This window comes from Lactuca serriola, chromosome 4 (assembly GCF_051521515.1).
Source record: "Lactuca serriola cultivar US96UC23 chromosome 4, Lser_US96UC23_V15, whole genome shotgun sequence".
Lineage (NCBI taxonomy): Eukaryota > Viridiplantae > Streptophyta > Magnoliopsida > Asterales > Asteraceae > Lactuca > Lactuca serriola.
The window spans coordinates 31,579,092-31,600,025 of NC_136411.1; the positions used below are offsets into that span (position 1 = coordinate 31,579,092).

Here is a 20,934-nt window from a genome sequence, read left to right on the forward strand (position 1 = left end):
TAATGCTCATATAATTAGAGATAAATCATCTTAAACGTAGAAAATAAAAGGAGACCGTTAATTAATGTCTTAATAGAAATGCAAAATAGAAGGATAATGTCTTAATAGCAAATAAAATAAAAGTAGAACGTACTAATAGGATGGATAACTGAAAGTAAAATAAAAGTTTAAATTTTCAAAGTACAATTAGGAAAAACAATTATGAGAGGAGCGTCTTAATAAACAGAAAATATAATTATATGAATAGTGACGTAAATCAAACAAGTAGACTTTTAAATACCATAGTCTTAATAAGATCTAATTTGAAACTATAAGGCTATAAATGACAATTTTTAACATATTTAAATAAGAAAAATTAAAGTATAATGGTTTAACACAAAATAATTTAAGTATGATGATATATAAGAGGTAACCAGATTCAAAGTTCAAATTCTCAAAGTATAAAGTCTTTGGATTGAAAACAATAAAAAAATGTCTAAAAAGTTAGATTTTCGAAGGATAATTTTTTAATAGAACTTATTATAGGTACAATTTCTTGATAGGAAAAAAAAAGTTGGAAGTCCAATGTCTTATATGTTATAAATCGAAAACATAATGTCAACAGTGGGTTAGATTTTATGAATAAATCTTAATAAGAAAAAAAAATTAAAAGAATATCTTAATAGGAAAAATATTGAGTATGATGCTACAATCTGTTAGATTTACAAAGTACAATGTCTTGATCAAAGTGGCTGTATCTTTATAAGAAATAACAATTCAAAGTACAAATTCAGATTTTCATAAAGTAAAAAAATGTCCCAACAGAAAAAATAAAAAAGAAAGTTCTATTAGATTGACTGTAAAATGTGGTAATGAAAAGTACAAAGTTAAAATTGGTTGGATATTTAAAGTACAACTTATTAATAAAAATACATTATCTTATTATGAATAGAAATACAATATTTTATTATTTTGAGTTTTACAAGTACAATGTTATAATTGAAAGTATAATGTTAAATGTAATTAGCTTTTTAAAGTACAATGTCTTAATAGAAAACAATTAGAACTTTAATGTCTTAATAGGGAACCAAATTACAAGTATATTTACTATAGAAGCTAAGCAAAATAGAACACATATAGATTGAGAAAGTACAAAGTATTAATAGACAAATAAGTAAAAGTAGAATGTCTTAATACATTAAATTTTATAAGTAAATGTTAAAAAAACTAAAAGTTCAATGTTACATATTGAGATATGGTAACCAAATCAAATAAATTCAGATCTAAACAATGCAATTTCTAAAAAATAACTATTAATAGATTAAATTTTGAAAGAATAAAGCTAAAAATGGTTAGATTTTGAAAATGCAATATCTTAAAGAAATTAAATAAATAAATGTACAATGTCTTGATAAGAAAAAAAAACTAATACTATATTGTGTTAATGTGTTGGATTTTAAAAGTATAATGTTATTAAATTTTCAAAATACGATATCATTATAGAAAAAAAAAAACATTAGTACAATAATTTAATATGCTAAATGTTCAAAATGCAATGTCTTAAATGAAAAAAAGGTATGTTTTACCTTTACAATGTCAATGTCTTAAATGGGAAAAACATTAAAAGTAAAAAAAGTATATATGTGGTTGCCTTTTAAAGTAAAATGTCGTGGAAAAATTATTAAAAGTACAAAATCTTAATCGAAAAAATCAAAAGAATAATGTTGTAGTTTGTATATATATACACAACATCTTAATGTTAGATTTTCAAATTTAACACTATAACTACTTTGATTATCAGAAAATACAATGTCTTAACAGATTAGATTTTGAAAAAAACTAAGATTTTCAAAATTGAATGTGTTAGTAGAATAGATTTTCAAAGTATAATAAAAGTAAAATGTGTTAACAGATTAGATTTTGATTAGAATAAAGCTATAGATGATTAGATTTTAGAAATGCAATGTCTTAAAAAGAAATAAAAGATGAATTTCACCTACTATCTTAATAGAAAACAAAAGAAAAATGCAATGTCTTATTAGAAAAAAAAATGAAGGTGTAATGATTAAATGTTAAATAAAATCAAGTACATACAAATAAAGTGTTATAATTGGTAAGTTCATTGCCAGTTATTAGTTGAATTTATATAGTATATAATGTATTAATGTGAAAAAAAAAATTATAATGCTGTAAATGGCAATGAAATCAAATAAGTTAAGGTTTTCAAATTAGAAAGTCATAACAATAAAATTAAATTAAAGTAATAATCTCCTAACAGGAAAAAAAATGAAAGTAAAGCTGTAAAGGGTAACCAAAGACAAATAAATTTATATTTTCAAATTACAAAATCTTAATAGAAAACCATATATAACTATATAGGTACATTGTCTTAATAGGTTAGATTATGAAAGTAAAATGACATAATTATAATGCTACAACTGGTTAGATTTTTTGAGTACAATGTTTTAGTAGAGAAAAAAGAATTTACATTGTCATTAACAAGAAAAAAAATTGGAAGTATACTGTTATAAACTTATATATGATAATAGAAATTAGGAACCAGAACTTATAATGCTAAAATTAGTAACCAAAATCACACATGTTTGGATTTTCAAAATACAATATCTTAAAAGGGAAAAGGTTAAAAATACAAAAAACATAATGCTATAAGTGTTGTATACATGGTAACAAAAAAATTAGGTTCTCAAATAATGTTAGAATTTGAAAGTCTAATAAAAGAAAAATGTAATAATAGATTAGATTTTGAAAGAATAAGCCTATAAATGGTTAGATTTACAAAATACTGTGTTTTAAAAGCAAAAAAATAAGTTCCCAATGTCTTTAAAAAATATTTAAGTAATACATTGGAGGTATAACATTATAACTTAATATTTAAAGTATATTGTGTTAATAAGAAAAAGATAAAATTACACTGTCTTATAAGTTATATTTCAAATTATAATGATAGATTTGGTTAGATACTTAGATTTAAAAGCACTAAAGCTATTTACAGGAAAATATTTGAAAGTATATTGGTACAACTGGTAACCAAAATCAAACAAGTTAACATAAATGTCTTAAATCTTAATAGAGCAAACTAAATTTCAAAGTATAATATCAAAATTCTTAAAGGATTAGATTTTCAACATACAATGTCTTGAAAGGATAAAAACTAAATTCCCTGCGTTCATATGCATTGGTTCTAAATTGCATTCAATCACAACATACCAACTTATGAGACAATAGGGAAAAGCTTAGTAGATTTAATTCTAGGTTTAGAGAAATAAAATCTACTGTGGTTCTTGTTTGACAAGAGATAAACGATGACAACATGAATCTTCAATCGAGGTAAAGAAATTCAATTATTCAATTAATACATAATCTGTTTTTCAAAATGTCATTATTAAAACATTGAAATCAGGTACTGGGAAACGATATATCTGCACGTCTCAAATTTAGAGAACCCCCATCATTAATAAAAAAAAAAAAAAAAAAAAAAGGTGATTAGAGTGTTGTTGAATCGAAACCCTACCTGATGTTTGAATTCTTGTTAAATCACTGTAATTGCAGACAACAAAGGAGCAATTCAACAGCCTGAAACTTTTATCTTTTATAATCTGCAAAGCATCCGGTAAAACAGATTTTACACAAAAAAAAAAACCCTCAAAGAAGACATGGAATACTAGAGAATATAGAAACCCCAATGACGAAACAGAATGAAATTAAAACGGTCATCAACGTTCGATTCTTTCTTCTCCATACATCAATTTTAATTTTACAGAAGAAAATCTCTCAACTCGATTTACAGAAAGAAAAATAAAAACGATAGAACTCAGATAGAATAAAATACAGAGCAAAAAAAAGACTTACAGAGATGTTGATAATTTATTGGATTGCGGATATGGCTATAGTCTCCAGACCGAGAGAAGAACGACTGAAGAGCGCATCTATCTATATCGCCGATATACACCGACCCAAACCTTTCGACTTCCAACGGCTATTTGTAAAAATATTTCCAAAATTAAGGGCGATCTTTTTATACTTCAAAATTCCTTTTCATAAAACCTCTTATTTACTTGTTATTTTGCCAAAAAAAAAAAAAAAAGTTTTAAAAATATTTTTGGAATAATTTTTAGTTTTTTACCCTTTAAAAAGATAAAACTGAACAAATGGTCTTTGTAATTAGGTTAGCTGAAAATTGTTATTTTGATCAAAATAGATTTAAACTAGCACCGTAGATCTAAGCTTTTTATTTTGCTGTGAGTTTAGTCCAATTTATTATAAACTTTTTTAATGATGATTTTGCCCTTATTTTTTTTCTTTTGCAGTTATTTAATTATTTATTAAAAGGACAAATTTAAAAATAAAATTTGCATTTTCTATTTTATTTTTATATTTTTTTATAACAGAAATAAAAGAAAATTAAAAATGCAATCTCTCTCTCTCTCTCTCTCTCTCTCTCTCTCTCTCTCTCTCTCTCTCTCTCTCTCTCTCTCTCTCTCTCTCTCTCGTTTCACAACCAAACACACAAACACAGATCCACCTTTAAGAACATGAAGAACGCCCAGTACTCCCCTCCATTCTCTAGCGAAGCAGATCCTTCGGTCACCATCATAAACATCGCCAAACCACTAACAATCACCAATTTTGCCTATAAAAATCGAGCCTTCAGATAATCATCATCATATTCCTCTTCAACCCACCATGAAAAATCACCACTATCGAGAACCCATCATCCCCATTTGCCTTATAACCATTTATCTTTAATCCAATTGCAGCTCAAAAAACATATTAAGAAAGATGAAGGATGAAGAATGAGGGATTGTGATTGAATGGAGAAGTGACACTGTAATCGAACAAAAAAAGAAAAAGAATAAGGGTCAGACCTCCAATCGAATTTGAATAAGGAAAGAAGGAGACACATACAAAATTAATGGAGGTGGTCGGATGATCGTCGACTTCAGATCTTCTATAAGTTTACGAGGACAGAGTTAGATCTAGAAATGGACATACATACACACACTTAGGTTTGGGTTAGGGAAGAATATCATCAAATTCGAATCAATTAAACCCAGATGAATTGAAGACACCGACTGCTGTAACATTGTAGATATTATGCACCGTTCAAAGTGATTTCAAAAATCGATTTCATCTCCTCTCAGCTCTCCTCCCTACTCTCTGTTCAGAACGGATAAATGACGGCTAGGGTTTCGTTAATGGTGGTTCACAACAGTGGAAGAGGAGGCGACTGTGTTGGGATGCAAAGTTCTTCATGTATGACTTTGTAGATGGTTTGAATTTTGGAGACCCACTTGTATGTGGTGCATTAGCCTTTTGACTAATAAGTATTAGAGAGTGAGAGAGAGAGAGACATGTAAACACCTCTATATAAGGTGGGTTCATACCACTTGTAGAGGTGTTTTTGAGAGATGTAGTCATCGTGATTAGTGAGTGAGATATTTATGAAGTTCTAGACTAGATCCCTTTTTGTACTCATTTACTATAATCGAATATATCTTTTAGCACCCAAATCACCATGTTCATTGTGCAAACTTTACTTCGGCATGCCAAACCATGTTCTTATGTCACTACAATTGGTATCAGAGCGGGTCTTCAAGATCAAGGTGATTTTTGAAGAACGATTCTCGGTTTGGCAACTTTTGTCACAATTGGAGCATTTTTGGTGAGTCTTTCTCTATGATCTCTCTTAATCTTGTTGATCCGTGCATTACGTTCTTGAATTTTGATCGATTTGATTCATTAGATCTAATTCATTTCAACCCCATAGTTGATCCAATCATTTTTTTTAGATCGAGCCCAATACAAACATGATTTTTGTTTTGATTTAATCTTGAGCCCAAATCATAATTCATTACTGTTCTTCTAATCATTTTTAGCCCAAACCAAATTTTCAAATTGATCATGTTCGTCGATCCAATTTTCAAGCCCCATTCGTTGATTTGTTTTAATCTGTATCTTATTAATCCAACAAGATAATCCTAAATGGGTCGTAAAAACAATTTTCATGTTCCTTGATCGATTCAGATGTGAATCGGAGTTTAATATTGACATTTGGCTGATTTCATGAGTTCAATTGATCAACGATCCAAGGGAAGAGTTGACTAACAGTCAAAATTAACTTTTGGTTGTGAGATTGTTATTGAATCGATACACAGTTGAAGTTGTTTGAAGTTGGAATCACATACACTTGTTTGAAGTCGAAATCACAGTCGGTTATCGATGTTGTTGCTTAGCATAAAATTCGATTTCAAATAGCGATAACTGTTGACTTGCGATGATAAGTCAAAATTGGTGTTAATTGTCGATTCTATTTTTGATTTGCATGTTCACAATTTGGAGTTGAGATTTATTCCAAATTTGACAGTAATTTTGTTGAAATCGATTAGTTTTGGATGAAGGAATGATAGTATTTGATTTGACTGTTGATGGTTAATTCATTGGAGTCGAAATTATCTTCTTAGAATCAAACCTAGTTTTGATTGGTATTTGATTGTGTCCAAGTAGAAAGTTCTTGAGAATCAATTTCATTGTGTATTGATAACGAGGTAACATGACGCTTGATTTTTAGTTTGCATCTATTGTTATTTTTGATGTCACAGTGCCGAATAGAAATAACGAATTTATGGTCAAATCCTTTGAAATTGGAACAAGTTATGGAAATCAAACATGGATGAGAGAATGCAAAATCGAACTATGATGGTGTATGTGTGGTTATTCGTATCAACTAGGAAGATTCTCAATGGGTTCTGTGTTGATATTAGTTTATTGATTTTTATCGATTGGGAAGCCATAGTTATATGATTGAATGGGTGTTGATTTCGAAAATTTGGAGTTTGTTAGATCTGACGAACAGATGGATTAAGCCAAAAACAAAGTTTTTTTTTCTCCAACTGAATTGTGGTTTGATCACGAAGATACTGATAACGAAGACTTGGAATCTGGATTCGTTAGTTTGGAATCGATGGGATAGTTTATTAACGAAAAGGGGATGACTTTGATGTCGATTTGGAGGATAAATGGTTGTAAGGTCTATGTTGTTTCTGTTTATGCTTTTGATCTGTATTGACAATGACATTCCAAGATTTTTATTACAATGAAATACATTTCTTTGGAAATGCTTTGATAAAATCTTTATCATATTTTTTTGGGAACAAATTCCGCAACATTTTTCATTAAAAGGGTACTCTGATTTTAAAATAAAGCATAAAAAAAATTGTTCTTTTCTGGTCGTGAAAACTGGGGATATCATATCTGGCTTGCTCCCTGACCCAATCAGTCATCAGATTAGAATGTCAATGTTCAACCCTTAGTACGAGTCCGGCATACCAACCGATCCTTAGCTCGTATCAGGAATGCTACTGAGCCCTCAGTATGAGTTTGGCATGCCCTACCTGTCCCTTAGCTCATATCTGGAATACTACTGAGCCCGTAGTATGAGTCTGACATGCCCTACCTGACCCTCAGCTAATATCTGGAATGCTCCAGGGTTTGTTGGCTACATCACAAAGCAGTACAACCTCAACCCGACACAATATGTTGACATATAATAGATAACAACCATATATAGATAATCATGCAGAGATGATCACAAGTAGTCCTACAAATCTACCAGACTAGCATATCAATAACTAGCATAATCATGCATATCTATTTCGTACTCAGCATATCAGGATATCAAACCAATGGGCCAGCCTTGGTGCCTTCGACCCGCAAGTACAGTGAGGAAAACTCACCTAAAGCAGCTGAATATCTCAAACAGATGCTCGGACCGCTGATCCGGAAATCCCTGCATGCAAGCACCATCAAATATTATCTAGTTAATAATTGAATCTTGACCCATACTCAAGAATCTGAATTTCTTGCCTAATGACTAGTGTACAAGGCCATTTTACCCTTTTTCTTACTTGGCCCAAAACCAAGGCCCGATATGGACCAACTTCCTAGTTGGGCCCAAAGCCATCATGAATCAGATTCCCAAAAAGCCTATGCTCAATCCAAGGCCCAAGGTTAGAAGTCTAATGGTCCAACAAGGCCCAAACCAAAAGGCCCAAAGTTTCACCTCCTGGGGAGTACGCCCTGTGTACTAGAAGTGTACTCCCCGCATACACACCCTCTATGCATAATGTACAAGTCCTTAAAGCATGAAATCCAATTTACGCTAAGCCTACTTCTGAGTACGCTCAATGTACTCATCAGGGGTCAAAAATTCACATGTTGGGTTAATCAAAAGGCATCCAACCATTTCTCTTAACCCTAAATGATGTCTTAAACCATAAAGTCGAAACCTTTAAGCCTTTAAATGGATAAAGAGGGCTAAATCCCCCAATATCCTTTATTTCACAACACTCAAAACCACTTACTCTTGCATGGTGCTAGGGAAACAATCAAGCAAGTATTTTTATGACTCATTACACTTCAAGACCTCAGAAAGGATAACTAAAATGCTTTAGAGTACTCTATACTCACAAAGATCCAAACTTTGGGACAAAACATTATGAGACCGTGCCATGAAAAGATCTTATCAGGTTCGAAGCTTTATACCTTGAGAAGACAGATCATGATGCACTAAGCCTGGATCCAAAAGCTCCAAGCAATCTCACACTTCTCTAAGAAGCTCCTTCTTCTTCTATGAGCACCAAGATGCATGAAATACCACCAAGAACTCAAGAACCATACCAATGGAGGCTAGGGCTTCATTTCTAGGGTTTAAGAGGATGGAAACTGAACAAAATAGGGTTTGGTGGTGAGTTAAGGTGCTTAAATATCCAAGACCCTAAATTAGGGTTTGGGACTGACTGGAGTACGCCCACTGTACTTCTGGTACGCCCATCATACTCCCTCAGGCTTCCAAGATCATCATCATAGTATGCCCATCGTACACTAAAGTACGCACCACATACTGGACTTCTTGTTAGTACGCCATATGTACACTTGTGTACGCCCTGCATACCCGGATAAACCCTAAAATCACCCAAACTTCCGAAGGCCATAACTTCTTAAATATAAGCTTGTTTCCGACGATCGTTATATCCAGGAAAAGGTAACGAGAAGCTCTACCACCTTTAAACTCATCATTTCCTTAAATATTTCTGAACAAAAATCCAAAATTCATAAAAGGCCCGACTGCCACTTTACGATTATACCATTAGGTACCACATTACAACCCGAACTTCAGGGATCATCTATCCTACCTTACCCACACCCAAATAGGTCTAAATATATCTTTCTGAAAGGCCCTAAGCCTTATGATAACCGGTCTTTGGGTCGCGGCCCTGAATTAGGAAACGATTCGGGATAGGGTGTTACACACGAAACTAGAAAGTACCCAAAATAGTCATAAAATAACAAAAGGGAAAATATGCAAGAAGATTAGCTAAAATATGAATGAGAAAAATGCTAAAATAAACTATAAAAAGAAGTAAATAAAATGAATTTTTCACAAGTTTGCGTACCCGTTAGACTTTCTTAATGAGCTTAGCCAGAACCGCAACGTCTTCCATGTTTCTTACTAGCGAAAGTGCTTAGCCAATGATTCCGCATTAGGTCCTTTGGATGATATTTAGGTGGATGAGTGCATGAACTATATGGATAGACCGGTTACGATACTTTACAGGAAGACGAACAACTTATATAACAAGGTGGTGGGATTGGTGAATGTGTAATGATATCACTAGAAGGGTTCCAAATGGACATGGGAACCTGAGAAGGAGACGAGGGAGCATTACCCCCGAGTTATTTTCAACGACAGACTTCAAGGAAGAAGTTTGATTTAAGTGGGGGAGAGTTGTAACATCCAAACTCATTGAAGTATTCTTATTTTATTTATATAATTTAAAATATTGAGTATGTTTTAACACAATGTGGTGGAGGCATAACCACAACGTGACATATCTAGAATGGTTGCAGGTCTTAAGTTGGTTTCCACGGCATGACAACATGTTGGCCACAACATGGATACCATCTGATGAGAAAACCCTAATTTTCGAGTATTTAAAGGAAGGTATGGGCTAGGGTTTGTTTACCCTCAGCCTCCATCACTCTGAAACTTCAGAACCCTAATCCTAATCTCTTCTGGTGATCTTTAAATTCATATTGTTGATTTTTAAGCTCTCTTTGGTGTTTTGGTGCATTTTAAAGGAAGTAGAGGAAGGTTTGGTTCTAGAAGCGAGCAAGAAACACTCCTTAATCTCTGAAAGTACCTTACTGGATCATTTGTAAGGCTTCTTGATCTAATCTTTAGTTCCTTCTAAGTGGATCTAAGGTTATCTTGCATGTTAGAACCCTTTGATGGATTTTGAGTGAAGTAAAAAGATAAAGTTTGCAACTTTATGATTTCTCTATGTCCTATATTATATCTCATAAATCCAGGAGTTTGGAAATCATGCATGAATTTGAGTCCTTTTCATCCACATTTTTGACCTAAAATGGAAGGGACATGAATGTCCATAAAACACCGATCTTTATGACCCATTAGGTGAAGGAAAACCTTTTGGAAAGTTTAGAGGAATGTCTTTGGTGATTAAGAGCTTAATGGTTAGGTCTTGCTTTTTAAAGCCTTTAAGGACATAGGTTTAAAGATCTTATATTATTGAGATATCTTAATGGATAAAGTTGGAAACTTTATCCATAAAGACCTTGGGAAGGATCATATTTGGGCTTTGGAGCCTTTGGAATTGGCAGAAAACAACTTAACCCGATTATGTTGTTCAGACCAGTTCTAACAACGTGGCCTTAGGTTGACACGACATGTCGACTGGAGGATTAGTCGATTGTTTTGTCGTTTAGTGCCCACGACGTGGCCAAGGGAGGGCCATGACGTGGAGGCTTGCTATTGGTAATTTTGACTTTGACCTTGACCGTTGACTTTGAGGGTTGACCTTTAACCTAGTTGACTTTGGTCAAATTGCTAGTTTTGATAGGTAGACTAAGGATTCATGTTGTGTGGTTATCTAGGTGGTGTTTAGCACTATTTCTTGATTGTCTAAGCCGTTGACTTTTGACTTCATTTTCAAGGTGAGTTTTCTCACTATAATGTGTAGGATGCTAGTTGTCATTATGATACTTGCATGAAAGATGTCAGGGGTAGTCCGTTGTATTTGTATGAAAGACAATGAGGGTAACCCATGATACTTGTATGTAAGACCTTGGGGTAGCCAAGGCATTGCAAGGGAAGGATATGGGGGCAGCCCATGACAATGGTATGAAAGACTATAAGGGTAGCCTATAATAATGGTATGAAAGTGTTGGGATTTCGATCAAAATTAGTTTCATAAACTTGAAAGATATGACAACGGAAGACTTTAATTTTTGAAATAACATAAACATTTTATACCCACCAAGGATCTTCTTGCAAGTTATAGAAAGATTAAAACACCAACCAAAGGAGGTGAAGAAATAACAACCTTTGTAGTTCTTTGGGTCCTCTTGGGAGGATTGGAAGTTGATGAAGAATGTTGAACCCTTGAGACACCAACAATGACTCAACTTGATGTAGATGCTAGTCCAAAACTCTTAAACTCTTAAGCTTGAAGTTCATAACCAAAGTATGAACTTCAAGAGAGTACAAATGCAAGTAATCTCCAAGTCTTCAAAGCAAAACTAGAGAGAATGAGAAAAGAAGAGGAACTTTTGGTCACATGCATCAAGGAAGGAATGAGTACTCTTGCCAAATGCAAGCCCTCTTATTTATATGCATAAAGTGAAGTTATTAACCATTAGTCCTTAGCACTTTAAGCAAACTTTTCCCCATTGTCATAAGCATGTCTCCCATGCCTTTAAAGCATGATTAGACAAGTCATACACTTCTTCTTTTTATACAAATCTCGAAAATTTCATAAAGAATAAGAGTTTGTTTATATTTTATAAACTCAAAGTTAATAAGATATAAAATTTGTCTTTCCCTAAAAGACAAAAAGCTTAACTAGTCCAAAATGTTGTACATGACTTAATAAATCATACCATATGATATATTATGTTACTTGCTAATGAAAATTATTATTTCAATTAAATAAATGATTTCCAATTTAATTATAAGAGTTTTATTGAATATTTATTAAAATCAATTTATAATAAATAATCAATTGTATCAAGTTGTTGTTAGTGTGACCCATTAGTATCATATGTTATTTAACAATATCAATTTAATATGACTCTTGAGCATACTAGATATTTCAGAAAGACCATAAGGGTAGTCCATGACACTTATATGCAAGACCATGGGGGTAGCCCATGACAATGTAATTGTAATATTTTGGGGAACTCGCTAAGCTTCGTGCTTACGGTTTTATGGTTTAACATTTTTGGGTACTTCCAGTTTTAAAGGGAAAGGTCCGGCTTGACTGCACAACACCCCTTATGATTTCCGTATCGATGATAATTCTACTATGTTGATTTTGATACATTATACTATGTTTGGTTTTGAAACACATGATGTGTGGTTTTGATGTTTTTAAAAAAGTTAAATTTTTTATCAGTATTTTTAGGATGTTACATGAAATACGAAATGGACTCCGGAATGGCCCATTTCAGATACAATGGATTTTTGCAACAAAGTAATTTATAGAGATTATTTTTTTTAATAAACACACCAAAAATTGATTACATTACTTAATTTCCCATTATCTAAAATCAAATTTTAATAAGAAAAACAAAAAAAGGTAAATTTGTCCACATTTAACGGATTAAATAAACATCTGTTAAATTTAAGAACCAAATCCATAACCAAACCATTTGAAAATAATAACTTTTGTTTGTTGAAACCTTTTATTTTCTTGGAAAGAAAAATGCAGACCATCTGGACCGTTTCTCATAGTTTTCTAAATATTTTGTGAACCTTTCTCATCTATTTTTTTTTTAACATATGTAATGTTTAAAAAATTAAAAAGTAGTTACCAATAACATTTAGTAAACCAATATATTACGATACAAGAAAAATAAAATACTAAATACTACTAAATCTAAAGTCTATTTCTATCTACTATATGGAACCATCAAAACCCGAAAACGAGCCAACACGTGGGCCTTAACGGGCTGCTTTTTAGGGTATGCTTGTGGCAGGCCTTCACCATACGCTTTGTGCACTTGAAATTGGTTACACGTTCTATTTCTATATATATGGAAAAATTAGAACTCACCTAACATAAAACTAACTATTACAATTACAATGTATATTAGGAGGCATTTCAAGCTCAAAGAAAAGGAAAATATCTGGATCGGTTACAAGAACTTGGTTTACGTTTAATACCCAACATTATGTTTTAAGCCGAATTTTAACATTGTTATAAATTAAGACTTCTGCTATTCAAGTTTCTTTCCTGTAAAAGATGATTATTCGATGGTTTTACGGATTATGAGTTACTAGATATTAGTCACCATCTTAACTATGGAGTGTGACATATAATTGAAAGCAGATAGAATGTTCTATCTTAAATGGTCAAATGACATGTATCATATTCAAAAGATTAGAATAGTTTGTGGGGCTCAAATTAATTAGACTTATAGTCCAGATGCTTCATCGAAATCTCAACATTTATATAGATGTAGTGCCATGTTTAAATTGAAAACGTAAATTAAGAAATATATATATATATATATATATATATATATATATATATATATATATATATATATATATATATATATATATATATATATATAAATTCCAAGAAACTGGTTTAAAGCACCAGTCAAAATGACAGCGGAGGTGATTTAGCTGATGAAATGGGGAATTTTTGTTTGGAATTTGATTAAAAAGTTTGTCTGTGGATCTTTTTGAGTTACTAATTGCTTAATTAGTGTGGTCATTGTGAACCAAATGCTGCTCTAACTTCACATAATTTGAGTACATAACATGTCTCAATAATGTCGAATTAAATTACAATCGTTATCATTTGTATTAAAATTACTAGTTTGATCTTTGATGGCATGAGTCTGCGTGGGCCATGTTGGGCGGACTGGGCAAAGCCAGATGTGAAGTTGGGCGGCTTATTGAACCTGGGCTGCTGGGCACAAATGGTAAGCATGACTTTCCTGAAGGCTAAGGAGATTTCCACGTTGAGTCGTTGATTTCAGAATGACCCCCTAAACTTTTTTAAAATGTCATTTTTGATACTGTTATAATATTTATGACATTTGTTCATTTTTACCTAAATGTAAAATTCATTCTAGCCTCGAAAGTTTGATTTTAGTAGCATGAAAATGTATTTTGACAACCTTTTTTCTAGTGTATATATTTTGGGCACCAAAGAGTTTTTATGTTACTAGTAAGGAGTGACACTCTCATCTGAAAGGTCATGAGTTCAAGTCTGATCATTTTGAGACATAGATGATAATTAGAATTAGATTAGTTTTTCATTTAAAAAACATATTGTGGGCGTAATATATGGTGTTTTATATGTTGTTAGGTAATGTAAGAAACAAAAAATGATACATAATTGTTACTTTTATACATGTAGGAGGAAATATGGATATATGTGTTAACCCACAGGGTCTAAAATTGTCTTTCTAAACAAGTCCTTATGAAGAAAATAAAAGCTCGAAATATATATAGAGATGTCTGAAAATAATGTCATATCAATGTCGGATAGATTATGTGGAATTCAAAATGTCTCTCCAAAAGAGCATTTATTGAAAAATGAGACTACAAATACATATACATATCAACCATACAATGATTCCGCATTTCGGTTAAGTTTAATTTTGTTTAATGTATATTAAAATGATACTTATGATTTATGAAAAATTATCATTTGGTATATTAGTGCTTAATCTCTTTCTTTAATAATTGACTAATTAAATATTTGGTTTTTGTTGTATTAATAGTAGATGGGGGACATTATCTATGACCGAGTTTTGAACTTTATGACATACCCTCATGAACATTATTGCATGTCTCATGTACACGCTGATTTTGACGGGATTGAGCAGAGCTGAATTGCAAATAATACTAGAGATTAGAGATGCGCATATCATATATTACATTTACTAAACTAGGATATGACATGATATCTTATCTATTAAGTTGTATGTTGAAAATAACGAGAATTGATTTAAAGCGTATGTATATGACATTGTAAACTTTACCATGTACAACGATTTAAAATTTCAAGCTTTCAGCGGTGCCACTTAATAAACAACATGAAAACATGAGTTCTTTGATGCACAAATAATTAATAATCTTCCATAAATGAAAAATAATCGGCAAAGGAGTATTCATACCCTCTTAGCACATTATTACTTGATAAAAAACCAGGGTTGTCTCTTCGTATTAATTATACTGTATGTCGACTTCTTTTTTTGTCACTTTTTGTTTTTAATTCGATTTACGTGATCTTGAGGAAAGATTTGGAACATGCCTTTGTTGACGTCTATTAAACATTGTACTAATTAATGGCTCTAAACAAATAGTCCATGTTCCCCAACATGCTTGTTTATTTACAAAATCAGCTTACACATGTTGCCTTTATAATTCCATCTAGCTTTTGCTTTCATTTTGATGTGTAAGTATCTAAATATTTTATCAACAAAAAGACAAATATTCTATCATCACATTGTAAAAGAATTAATTATTGGACCATGAGATTCCTATGTTTGGTAATTAATCTAATCGAGCGGTTTAATTCGTTAACTGAAAACAATTTTAAATTTCTTTAATTCTAACGCACTTTTATGGTCTTTTCTTCAATTAACTATTATTTTTTTCCTTATATATTCACATTACCATGAACATAATACTCACTTTATACATATCCTGTTACTTCTCATTCTCTTTCTCAAGCAATCATGTCAAATCACATAGTATCCTTTCTTGCAATCGCTAAATGGGCTCTTGATTTCTTAATCAACCATTTGTTTTTCCACCATCGCAAGTTCCACCTGCAGGAAAGCTGTGAAGGGCATGGAATCAAGTGGTTCAATGGAAGAAAAACAGATTCATATGATGAAGAGGTAGAGTGTGCAGTGTGCTTGAACAAAATCGAAGATGATGATGAGACTAGAGAGTTGAGATGTAATCACCACTTCCACAAAACTTGCTTGGATAGCTGGCTTGCACATAGACATACAACGTGCCCTCTTTGCCGTGATAATTTGATGCTCTCACCAAAGATTAACTATGATTATTCTTTTTGCAATATGGTTATTTTCTGATTTTTGCTTTCTAGTTAATTTTTAATGCATTCCTTAATTTTCTCACCCTCTCTAATAAATAAACTCTCATTCAATTTGTCAAATACTATCATTTATCGTTATTTTGAATTAATTTTTTTCAACTTGTCATTTTATGAGTTTTTCTATTTTATTAAATTTCACATAATATTTTAGTGTAATAATTACATTAAATATGGTAATAAATATAGATCAATTTCATTAATAAACTTAGCTTTTAATTTCAAAATTTCCAATATTAAAACTTATTAGTTTCTTTTATTTATTTAAATTTAAAAAATAAAAAACATTTTCATTATAATAATTCATTATTTTTCTTATTTTTTTATACATTTAAATTTCTCAAATATTTCGATTTATTTATTTATTTTTTTTAAATTAATCCATATAATACATGAGTCTCTAGTAATATATATTTTAAATGATAGTTATATTATATGTGACATTAAGGATCTAAACACTGTATGTATTGCTTACTGTAAACTTAAAGTATTAAGTACAAATATTATCAAGTCACGTATGTTCCAGTTTGGTAATCTTCAAATGGGATTATTTGTTGGGTGTATAGTTTTTGCATGCATGGCCACCAATGTAATAAGCCATGAATTAAACTAAAATTTAGATAAAACACTAGTTACCATTAGGGATGACAAAATACCCCGAATCCGATGGAGAAACCCGAAACCCGATCATTTCGGGTCAGGTAACGGGTCGTTATTGGGTTTTTTATCGGGTTCGGGGCAGGGAGTGGGTTATCCTCGTCCCGACCCGCCCCGCCCCGATTATATATATATATATATATATATATATATATATATATATATATATATATATATATATATATATATATAATGTTCAAAAATTTTTGCTGTTAATTGTACGCGTTCAAATATAAAATACTTATCGTGGACAATTTTTTTAGTATTAACAATCTGGTGTTAATGATCATTTTTATGTGTTTTGACGTATTAAACAAAACTTAAATCAAATAATTTTTAATATAACGTCCAGTTTATTTTATTAAAGTGATGCATCATGTTTTTAATTTAAAAGAGTTGCTAGAACATGTATATTTTATAAGATATTGGGGTACCCTAAAAGAGAATAAAGATTTCGTTATCAATTGTTGTAAACCCGATAAGATACCCAAAACCCGACGAGGAAACCCGAAACCCAATGGGGCGCTCCGATAAGATACCCGAAAGTTATCGGGACGGGTTTGAGAATCCATGCCCCGCCCCGAACCCGCCCCATTGCCATTCCTAGTTACCATAGCCTTTGTGGTCATTGTGGCTTCTTTTTCCCTAGGCGATGGCTGAGTTTTGTGAGTAAACCCTATAAATGCACCAAAAACAAAAGGGTAGGGTGGGTGGGTATTTTGTTACTTATATATATATATATATATATATATATATATATATATATATATATATATATATATATATATATATATATATATTAAATTATGAAAAATAAATAAAATGAATAAAATACTTTTATTTTATTTTAGAGTAAATTACATGAATCGTCCCTTATCCAAATGACAAAATACACGTTTAGTTCCTATTTTGAAAAATTAACTCGGACCGTCCCTAATTATTAAAATTTCACTCGGATCATCCTAAGCGATATAAAATGACTATTTTACCCTTATTAATTTCTTTTTTATTTACTTACAATTTGTTTTTCTAATTATATTAAAAAGAAAAAGAAAACGCCACCGCCTATACCACTCCCATCCAATCCCTTAAATCTAGAAACAAGAAATATGATCCTACATCTCCGGTTACTTCATCTCCGATCATCTCTACTCACCGGAAACCATCTTCGTCCACCTACCACCGCCCCTGAAAGTACCTCCACTGATACCCTCACCATTGGAGATGAAGAGAACATCATGTAAATTAACACTTTAAATGTCCAATACAAGAAAAAACTCAACAAAACCATAAAAATCCAAACAATCTATAATTTTCTGTAAAACCTAAAGAACAAACCCATTAATTTCAGAACAATCTCAAAAATCTATTAATTGTTTTTCGTTTATGTAAATCCAGAAAAAAAAACACGTTCTTCATTGGTTTTCATTTGTGTAGGGTTTAGAGAGGCTGCGATTTACAGTTTGCGTGTGGAAGAGTGGGTAACCCAAAATCTGCAAAAAATCATATAAACAAATTTGCCCAAAACGGATCGTACAAAATCGATTATGAAATTCATTTCAAAAATTGATTGAACATAATGCCTAAAACCTGTTTTTCAAGAAATTGAGTTCCAGGAATTGTTTGCAGATCTTGAAATCCCAACTCCGGCCAGATATGTAAATCATGAGGAATTTTGTTCTAGAAATCGTTGTTGTTGGTCATCAGTGGTCAGAATGTTTCAGAAGTCAGGCTGACGTCAGAGAGGTGACAACCCCAATAGCGTGGTCGACGCCGCCGACTTGTCTCCTTAACGCTGACGACACCCAAACACCACCGTCTGAAAAACACTTCAGATCTACTTCACCTCTTCGACTGTCTTGCCCACTTTCTCTCTGTATCTTCTGCAACTCCAAATTGGAGAAGAACCTATGAAGGGTATTTGGTTTAGTTAGAGTATGACGTCAAGGGTTTATGGTAGCAGATCCCATTCTATTTTTTTTAAATTATTAATAATATAAACAAATTAAAAATAAATTAAAAAAACAGATAAGGGTATATTTGTCTTTTTAGGTCTGATTAATGAAATTAGAGATGAAACGTGCAACTTTTAAACTTATTAGGGACGGTCCGAGTTAATTTTTGAAAACATGGACTGAACATGCATTTTGACATGTGCACGAGGGACGATTCGTGCAATTTAATCTTTATTTTATTTTGATAGTGATCAAAATCCACAATCACACCTAACTAAAAGAACATATCTACGGATTTAAAAAGGTTAATACAAAATTTCATAAATTGTCTATATGGTTTTCAAAAATATGGATATAATCCCTAACTTTAAAATTTTTTATAGAAGTCTTTATGATTTTTCAATTTCTATGCTAGTTGGTTCTATATCCACATAAAATGACATTTATATCATTTTTACTTTTTATATTTTTATTAACATAATTATTTAAAAACAAAAGAAAAAACAAAACATGTTACTCATTTCCGTCTCATATGTATTATCAAATTTTGACTTTTGAAGTATTTATTCTTCGACTTTGACCTTAAATACTTTTATTTGTGTGATGAATTACTTGATGAAAATTATAACAATAGAATGTCATTTAAATCACAATCCATTTATATATTTTGCATCAAGTATTATATATCAATAAACAATAATATTTATGGTAACAGTTGAAGAATAAAGACTTCAAAAGTCAAAAGTAGATAATAAATATGAGACGGATGGAGTATTTAATATACAGTCTGTTCGACCTCATTCCTTTACCGTACCCTCTCTTCCCCCTCCCCTTCCATCTTTTTCTTCATCAAACTGCATCTTCTTCTTCTTCTATTTGTTTACCTTTATTTATCGAGGAAACAAGAGTTACAAGAGGCATTACCTTTTTTATGGCTACCAATCTATAGCTACAATAAAGAGAGAAAAGACAAGCTAACACATTTTTGGCTCCGATTATGAAATTTAGGATATTGTAGGCCGTCAGTCTACTCCGTTACCGTTAACTACCACCAACTCCGTCACTTCTCCCCACATCCCGCTCATAGGTTTTCTCAAATTTTCATTTCCACCCGATACACAACCACCTCACAACTTCTACATCCATCTCTCTCAAAGTTCTGGTCACTTTTGATCTATATTCTTCAATTGATATTGATTTTGAGCACACCACCATCGTTGCTTCTTACATTAATTTACACAAATGTGATCTTCTGCCACGATGGTGTTGCTTCTCTCTTACACCTAGTTAATTGCCAACATCTCTTCCCCAAAACCCCTTATCTTCGATTTAGGAGAATGCCATTTTTAGGTACTCTATATCCCTACTTTCTTCCTTAAAGTTACTTAATCGAAGTACCAGTCTTGTAATGTCTCAAACTCACAACAAATTTAAAATTTTCAAAACAACCAATTTTCTAAAAAGAAGTGTTTACATAACCATTGTTTTCAAAACATTATTAAAAATTAAAGTCTCCCAAGATCCAATCAACATAACCCAAGGATGTGTACAGTCACGCCTTCTCCTTACCACGGTCCTCAGAAGTACCTGAAACAAAACTAAAAGTGTAAGCCAACGCTTAGTGAGATCCCCCAAAGTACCACCACATAAACATAACCAACAACAACATGCATATAGAGTCTTCAACATGACTGAACCACCTCACTGGGCCTTCAACCTATCTGGACCGCTCTCTGGGCCTTCGGCATGACTTGTCCGCCTCGCAGGCCTTTAGTCTATCCTGACCGCCCTGCAGGCCTTCAGCATAAAATAGGACCTCTCAATGTGGTATACTCAAATATCAACATATACCATAACAATCAATAGCTAGCATATACATGTTGTCATACAGATCTAACATATCACTACAACATAATAGCATCCTATATACCAAGATACAGATCTAACAGATCACTACAACATAGCAACATCCTATATACCAAGATATATATCTAACTACACCATACATACATACGGTAAAACTAGGATATCAATCCAATGGGTCGACCTTGGTGTCATCGACCCATAAGTCTAGTGGGGAAAACTCACCTCACATTCTGAATGCAGTCTAAATAGCTCCTAACTCCGACAACCGGATCAACCCAATCCTAAATGCC

At 32.0% G+C, this 20,934-nt stretch overlaps 2 long non-coding RNA genes across 2 annotated transcripts; both read right to left on the bottom strand.

Annotated features, from left to right (window-relative positions):
- Positions 1 to 3,175: 3,175 nt before the first annotated feature.
- Positions 3,176 to 3,968, bottom strand: LOC145100025 (uncharacterized). Its single transcript, XR_013704772.1, has 3 exons — positions 3,850 to 3,968; positions 3,512 to 3,596; positions 3,176 to 3,419 (listed from the first exon to the last, which is right to left on the bottom strand). It is a non-coding gene; the product is annotated as an uncharacterized LOC145100025 (long non-coding RNA).
- Positions 3,969 to 17,641: 13,673 nt separating this feature from the next.
- On the bottom strand, positions 17,642 to 18,770 carry LOC145100026 (uncharacterized). Its single transcript, XR_013704773.1, has 2 exons — positions 18,414 to 18,770; positions 17,642 to 18,316 (listed from the first exon to the last, which is right to left on the bottom strand). It is a non-coding gene; the product is annotated as an uncharacterized LOC145100026 (long non-coding RNA).
- Between the last annotated feature and the right edge of the window lie 2,164 nt (positions 18,771 to 20,934).